Here is a 9,244-nt window from a genome sequence, read left to right on the forward strand (position 1 = left end):
GGAGGGAGGCCACCGGAGACATAGCCCACCGGATTAGCAAGCTGAAGTGGCAATGGGCAAGCCACATTGCATGCAGAGAAGATGGCCGATGGGGTCGAAAAGTGCTAGAGACCATGGACTAGCAAGCGCAGCGTAGGATGTCCACCCACAAGATGGACAGACGACCTTGTTAAGGTCACCAGAAGTCGCTGGATGCGGGTCACTTCCAACTGGCACGTATGGAGGTCCAAGGGGGAGGCCTATGTTCAGCAGTGGACGTCTTATGGCTGAGATGATGATGATGATGAAGTCTGATCCTAGAGAAATTGAACTGTTCAATAAATATAGGCATACTTGAGTGGGTGGTTTACTTGGTTTGACAATAAATATGATGTAATATCTGACACAATCTTGTTTGTAGAGCCATAAGAGCGTGTCGCATATGTTTGTGGGCCTTCGAAGAGTAACATATATTATGAAACTACACAAAAGTCGCGTATTTAATTTTTAAGATTTACCTCCGACGTTTCGACGTCAAATCATGGGATTAGTTGTCAAGCGGACCCCAGGCTCTCATGAGCCGTGGCGAAATGCCGGGATAACGCGAGGAAGAAGACCTCCGACGTTTCGAGGACGGCGTTGTCCCCGTGGTCTCGGAGAAGACTGGCTCAAGTTGACATCAACATCTTCTAGTGCATCTCGTTCGGTCGTTTTACGTTTAGCCCCTCCCCCGTGTCATCTCTATATTATTGTACCTCTATGAATTCGAATAATTCAATTGCATTGTTTCATTATTAACCCTGTCAATGCGGAAAATGCCGATAAATCAACACTTATGACAACACTTGTTTATTGCGCACAGCCTATTATAAAATTAGCTATTGGTTTTCCTTAAATCCCTTTACAATTGCCACAGAGATATATTTAAGTAGACCACGCAAACGGCTCGCTTCGTGTGACACGATGTTGCTCAGTAGCTGTCAGGGACATTTCTTCATATTGATACATAGTAGGGTGATGAATAATGGGCAAACGTTGGCGTTAGCGCACAATGTTTTGAAAAGATGTGTACCGCCGAGTTTGTTGCCGGTCCAATATTGGGATACCCTCCCCCAATTGAGGGGGGATTTAAATCTCCTCGAGGCAGAGTTGTAGGCTTGGAGCCGGTGTAGCTTTATTTGACGTTCATAAGCGCATTATAATATGCCTACTTGAATAAACTATTATTTATATTTTATTAATTATCTCCTTATTTAAATTCATGGGTCCGAACATGATAAAAATTGATAACTGATGATCTTAGCCGCCTCTTGAATTTCTACATTTTTATTCCATCGCACCATAATTCTAGAATCTGACACATACTGAGATCGAGATTTTTTTTTCTCATTGTCTCTCAATTAGTGCCAATATCGTCCGGTACTACACCAACATACCTTAAGATTAACTCACATTTATAGATGCGTCTATCGCGAATTTATTTTATTACCTAGTAGCTAGGTGGAGCGGCGCGTTAACCAGTGAAACCTGTGTCGAAACGTCGGTAAATAAAGGTAATAAAATAAATTCGCGATAGACCCGTCTATAAATCTGAGTTAAAATGTGTTCAAAACGCGAAAGTTTTTGAGAGATAGAAATCTTTATTTTGCATCCAATGTACATATATATGTTACTGTAAAAGCCCGAAGTACGGCAAAACCTAGGATTTACCGGTAAAACCTAGGTTTTACCGATGCCGATCGGTAAAAGCCCGAAATGTTAAATCTTACTAGTTTACTTCGAGCTTTTACCAACAGCGATATGGTAAATTCTAGGTCTTACCACGGCGACCGGTAAAGTTTGAATCATGCACTGATTCTCAACCGCTCCCGCTCAAACCCCCGTACACCGCACCACATGCGCCGTTAAGTGGGTTAGGTTAGGTTTGAAGTGCGAACCTTATATTACATACGAGTTTTAAATACCTTAAGATGTCTATGAATCTACTCTATAGACTTTTTGGCGAACTGCGACTTCTCATTTCAGGGCGAATTACCAGTATATTTCAGTTTACAATATACTCGCTACACACGATAATGTACGTATAGTGTGTGTACGAGCACATGTCCATAGTATCCTTAGCTGATATCTCCACGGACGTTCCCACGGCTATCGGCGTACAGTTCCGGCAGGATATCCGCTCGGACAATCGCTACTTACATTTACATCATCATCATAACCACAGAATTATTGTCACTATAGATATATATTTACCTGTAGTACTGTAGAAGACACAACTTACATAATATTACACACAAGACAATACAAATTACATTAACATAAGATTAACACAATATACATTACAATTAAATTACAAACACAAGCAATCATTAAAAAAACACATAAAACCAAACGAATGAAATAACACACCCCGAGTCATTCCAGGCGCAAAAGTTCCCACCACGCTCGCTGCGTTTCCGCGTTGAATCGCAATGGATAACCTCTGGACCAGGAATGATCCGGAGCGGGGATCAAGACCCCTCTCGCGCAAGCGACTCCCGAGCTCCCACAGAATAAGTAACAGTAATCAATATTATCATACAGAAGTTACAGAACGCCCCGACTCGCATTACCTCGCCCCGCGACTGGCCGCGACATGAATCTGGCGGACTTCTGGCGTCCTCTCAGTATAGCGACTTACCCACACATAATAAACGCAAATGATTTTTGATGTATCGCGTGTCCGCCCTGTGTCATAACTTCTGGTGCCAATCTTTTAATTTCCTCATACGACGCATTATTTTTTATTTGGCATAGATAAGTAATTCTAGGTACATTTACACGAAAACTTATATGTGGCCTATTTCAGGGTTGCTGCGACATCTCGAAGATGCTTTAGGCGACGGCAGACAAACATCCTTGTTTGGAAGTTGTTTGAAAAAGCCAGAGAACGAACATACGGGTGAGCAAATTTTTGTTTTCATTAGACGTATTTCTAAGTAAATCATCATCGGATGATGATCATCTCAGCCGAAAGACGTTCACTGCTGGACAAAGGCCTCCCCCAAGGGTCTCCACAACGAACGGTCATTAGCTACCCTCAACCAACGGTTTCCCGCGACTTTAACCAGATCGTCGGTCCATCTAGGCTGGGGCCTTCCCACTCTGCGTCTTTCGGACGTTTTTAGGGTTCCGTACCCAAAGGGTAAAACGGGACCCTATTACTAAGACTTCGCTGTCCGTCCGTCCGTCCGTCCGTCCGTCTGTCACCAGGCTGTATCTCACGAACCGTGATAGCTAGACAGTTGAAATTTTCACAGATGATGTATTTCTGTTGCCGCTATAACAACAAATACTAAAAACAGAATAAAATAAAGATTTAAATGGGGCTCCCATACAACAAACGTGATTTTTGACCAAAGTTAAGCAACGTCGGGAGTGGTCAGTACTTGGATGGGTGAACGTTTTTTTTTTGCTTTTTTTTGTTTTTGTTTTTTTGCATTATGGTACGGAACCCTTCGTGCGCGAGTCCGACTCGCACTTGCCCGGTTTTTTTTTGTATTATGGTACGGAACCCTTCGTGCGCGAGTCCGACTCGCACTTGCCCGGTTTTTTCTAAATAAATTATAAAGGTATTAATTCCGTATTGTGGTATTTGTCGGGGGTCGAAGTTCGAACCCGCAAGCGCTTTGGAACCATGCATTCCCGCTAGAGGCCCCTAGCGCTTTTCCGTCCATGAAAAGCCCGTTGTAATATAATTATATCTCACAACCTTCTAGTGCAGAGGTTCCCAAAGTGCTGGAGTAAACGACTCCTCCGACCCACCTAACAAAAACTGCCTAATTCGTTACCCACCTCTTTGCCGTCTTAAAAAGGGGTCATAAAATATTATTTGTACGTAACGTACGTACGTAAATCCGGCCGGAATACAAAAATGTCAGGAATTTTAGTGAATTAACAGACTTTTCTATTATGTACCTAAAAGGTACATTATTCAAATTAACTAACATAAATCCAAAACAAATCAAATTTAATTCAAACAATCTATCAATTATACATAAATAAATAGAGTTAGACCAAGAAAAGCCTACAATGATTTTGATAGCCCACAAAGTGCAAGTGTTATTTATACATCATAATTTCATAGAATTTGACATTTAAAATAACACTTGCACTACGTGGGTTATGGATTAAGGTGACCCCCCCCCCCTCCCGTCACTGCTATGAGCGTCAGGAAAAATATTCGCAAATCAGGAATTTTGATGATGCCCTAGTAGTTTCAGGGCCCACTCAATATTCGCTCGCGACCCACCAACGGGTCACGACCCATTGTTTTGGGAAATCTAGACACGCGGCAGCGTGTCAAGCCAAGTTCAAGCAAAGGAACTGGCTAGCCAGCGCCGAGTGTAATATTACACGAACCACTTGGTGCCACTTTTGACCCTTCTATAACTCAAAACATCTTTGACGTAAACACATAAAACTACGTGTGTTTAATTATATCCATAAGGATATCTAGAAGCCCAAATTTCATGAAGCTAGCTCAAACGGTTATAAAGGTATGAAGGTCAAAAAGTCGTAAATTTTAAGACTGACTTATGACTTATAGTACCTAAACCTAACCTACTTCCAGATGACCTAGAAGGATGAAATTTGGAATCCAGCTTGGTTATTGTGTGTAACCGTAGGAAAAAATCTAAAACTAAAATAAAGTTAAAAAATAGGGGGGGTCCCCATACAAAAAATAGTACATTTCGATGCTAGTGCGGAAGGTATGTCATTACTTCACGAGCACCGAGATATCTTGCCACGAGCCGCAGGCGAGTGGCAAGACTCGGGACGAGTGAAGAATGACATTTCCGCACGTGTATCGAACGACGTTTTTTAATACAGTTACGAAAAAATAAGAAAAACATTGTTAATCGTACACTAAACAAAAGTGGTAACAGTGACAGCTCGGTTAGACGTCGTCTTTAAGTATATTATATCTATGGGCGTTTGGCAGCTATTCCGTTCCATTCAGTCAACTTATTAAGAACGGAATTTTCAATATTGAATATTAAAAAATAAACGTGTTATAATGATGAAGAGGTAAGTAATTAAATATGAAATATGTAATATTTTTCGTATTCTTACATTAACGGTAGGTTTTTATGCTGATTACGACGTTTAAAGGAAACTAATATTAACACTCATCAATAAGTAGTCGTGAATTGGAACAAGTATAAATTTTAAAAAATTGGAAAAGTAAAAAGCACTAGTTCGAGATAACCAACTTTCCGCACGCTAAACAGCTACGTAAAGTAGCACTTTTTGAGCAACTGTATTAAAAACCACTTTTTATTGAGACTGACATATAAGTACCTAAACCTAACCTACTTCCAGATGACCTAGAAGGATGAAATTTGGAATCCAGCTCGGTTATTGTGTGTAACCGTAGGAAAAAATCTAAAAATAAAATAAAGTTTAAAAATAGGGGGGGTCCCCATACAAAAAAACCATTTTTTATTGGGACTGATATAAGTACCTAAACCTAACCTACTTCCAGATGACCTAGAAGGATGAAATTTGGAATCCAGCTCGGTTATTGTGTGTAAGCGTAGGAAAAAATCTAAAAATAAAAAAAAGTTAAAAAATAGGGGGGGTCCCCATACAAAAAAATATTTTTTTATTGTAGCGTTGGAACCGTTACAAGCAGATATTTGAAACTACCCCAATATATGTATTATTATATTTGCTATATTAAAATAAAGTTTAGTCAAAAAATAAGTGGTGTCCCCATACAAAAAACTTTTAATACGCTCTAAACAACCGGCCAACGGTGTGTCGTCGGCGGCGCGCGGTACCACATAATTATACAAAGAACAGAAGTAAAAACCATACAGCGGAAACACAAGAAAAAACATTAAATCTCAATACCTGCCTAGTTTTCTTTACAAAAAGTATTGATATCCCACCAAAAACATAAATGTAAAAAAGGAGAGCCAAGTTCAATACAAAAATTATGCTTGGCTGTGGGGCTCGCCGCAAAAAGAATGGAGATCTAAATGAGTGCCACTGCCAAGTTCTATGCAAAATCCAAATATGTATTTATAGGAACAAAATAACATTATAAACAAGTATTAAACTCTATTTCTTTGCTTTATTGGATACCTATAACAATTGCTGTTATTTAAAAAAATATGAGATCTTAAAGTAGCTTAGATTTGGCTTGGCCAGGTTTTATCAGAATTACAATATATATAAAATGATTGATATAATGAAAACTGGCCAAGTCAAATCTAACCTACTTTAAGATCTCACATTTTTTTAAATAACAGCAATTGTTATAGGTATCCAATAAAGCAAAGAAATAGAGTTTAATACTTGTTTATAATGTTATTTTGTTCCTATAAATACATATTTGGATTTTGCATAGAACTTGGCAGTGGCACTCATTTAGATCTCCATTCTTTTTGCGGCGAGCCCCACAGCCAAGCATAATTTTTGTATTGAACTTGGCTCTCCTTTTTTACATTTATGTTTTTGGTGGGATGCTGTTCTAGTTAAATCATTACCCTCATTGCGTTGCGCGGGCGGGTAAATAGCGTTTTATACGGATGACGGTATCCGGTAACTCCCCTTTTCTGAAGTCTTACACCAGGTACAACGTCATTAATGTAATAAATAAAATCATTGTTTAGTTAGATCATTATTTCTAAGTATAAAGTGACCGCAATGACAGTCTATCCAGTCAGCCAGGGGACAATGTAAGCAGAGTTGGCAGAGTTAGTTATTAGAAGATGACCCTAATATAACATGAATCTAGTACAGTCAGCCAAGAAAGTGGTCTACCACTTTTCGACTCTATCATATGATTGATAGAGTCGAAAAGTGGTAGGCCACTTTCTTGGCCGACCGTACCTATATAACTGTTGGTATATTTAATGGTTATATTATTATTGGCATGGCGGCTGCGGCGGCGCGACTAAAAGGTTTCACCACGGGCCGCGGTTTATACGGGCCCGCTGGAATGCTCGCTCTAAACTTAGACTTTGAGGTTTTAAATGGACTTCGTTGGTAGATTTAGGTGTCGGAAAGTATACTACCTATCATTAGGAATTTTATGTACCTACTTATGTTTAGATTTCCGTATTTATGGCTCAGGTATTCCGTAGTAGACTTCGTTTGGCATGGAATTAACTGGCGGTTTTAATTCTAAAGCCTTACAACTCGCGTTAGGGGAGGAATTGAACAAAACTGAATTATTTCCCTCTATCGGCCCGATTCGAACTTAAAGATACCTACGTCACTTAATAGATCTAGAAACGATATGGATTAGATATGTCACTGTCAAATTTGACGTTATTTGACGTATCTTAAATTTCGCATCGGGCAGTATGGTTTTAGTGTCGCGCTAACCCGGCTAACCGTCGGTGCCGACCACGCGCTGTCAGACTAATATAAAGGTCATCAACATAATCACGAATCTTTCTTGTTTAATAAACATAAAGGGAGAAGACAAATCGCCAAACGTGAAGTACATGTTTTTAAGAGATCCGTTCAGAGTGCCTACTGCGAACCACGTTCGACGTGTTGCCTCTGTCGCACTTCGCTACGGAGCGTTAATAATTGGCATCTTGTCAAGGCACCCTGATCTTCATCAGCAGTTCCACATCATCAATTGGCGAAAAAAAAATGTTGTGTTTTCCATTTTACATTAAATTTCGGATAAAATGCCCAGTTACCTTTCTGCGTGCCTGCCATCGAATGCTGACCGCTTGTTGCTAAGGGCACCTTTGGTCGTTTTGCCGAGCCCCACACGGCGAATTTTAACACAGGAATGCCATTCTGAACTATATTTGGACTTAGTTTTGCTCGTTTTTGAACCCAACAATGAAAGAGTTACGACGGCATCGACTTTCTTTAATAAAAAACCGGACAAGTGCGAGTCGGACTCGCCCACCGAGGGTTCAGTCCTTTTTAGGGTTCCGTACCCAAAGGGTAAAACGGGACCCTATTACTAAGACTTCGCTGTCCGTCCGTCCGTCCGTCCGTCCGTCCGTCCGTCCGTCCGTCCGTCCGTCTGTCACCAGGCTGTATCTCACGAACCGTGATAGCTAGACAGTTGAAATTTTCACAGATGATGTATTTCTATTGCCGCTATAGCAACAAATACTAAAAACAGAATAAAATAAAGATTTAAATGGGGCTCCCATACAACAAACGTGATTTTTGACCAAAGTTAAGCAACGTCGGGAGGGGTCAGTACTTGGATGGGTGACCGTTCTTTTTCCTTTTTTTTTGCATTATGGTACGGAACTCTTCGTGCGCGAGTCCGACTCGCACTTGCCCGGTTTTTAGTATTTGTTGTTATACCGGCAACAGAAATACATCATCTGTGAAAATTTCAACTGTCTAGCCGCCGAATCCAGTAGCCGAGGCCGAAACCGGCTAGGACAGATCAGTATCACGGTTCATGAGGTACAGCCTGGTGACAGACAGACGGACCGAATGGAAGGACGGAGAGACGGACAGTGGAGTCTTAGTAATAACTAGGGTCCCGTTTTTACCCTTTGGGTACAGAACCCTAAAAATGGTCAAAATGGCCGCCGTACTTTTTTTACAGTGGCCATGTGTTTTTATTACAAGCTTTTATTTAGTTTCACCTGACCGTTGTCTGTCTGTCTGTCTGTGTGTAATCAAATTTTGCAAGTTAAATTTGATCCACTTCCCGGTTTCCGATTGAGCTGATATTTTGGATGCATGTATAAATCGGATGACAATGCAATATTATGGTACCATCGAGCTGATCTGATGATGGAGACGGGAGGTGGCCATAGGAACTCTGTGATAAAACAACGCAACCTAATTGTGTTAGGGGTTTTTAGAATTGTCTCGATGAGTGTTAGTTGTCTGTCGTAAGAAAAGTACAATCAGTGATAAAAGCTTGTACCAAAAATTAAATTATATATATATATATATATACATATATATGGATAAATTATTTTATTATTTTTATATCATTTTGATCCATGTTCATTTACTCATAGATATGGGGTCATCCATTAATTACGTCACACGTTTAGGGGGAGGGAGGGGGTCAAGAAAATGTGACATATTGTGACATGGGGGAGGGGGGAGACACAAACTTTGTGACGTCACTTTAACTTCATCAGAACCGAACATTTATTTAAATAATTTTATTTGATATACATTTAAATAACAAGTTTTTAAAACGATAATCGTTTTTATTCGTTTAATTTTCTTTCCTAAGCAGTTTTGGGTTATAAAATTACTAATATTT

Source organism: Cydia fagiglandana, chromosome 19 (genome assembly GCF_963556715.1).
Source record: "Cydia fagiglandana chromosome 19, ilCydFagi1.1, whole genome shotgun sequence".
NCBI lineage: Eukaryota > Metazoa > Arthropoda > Insecta > Lepidoptera > Tortricidae > Cydia > Cydia fagiglandana.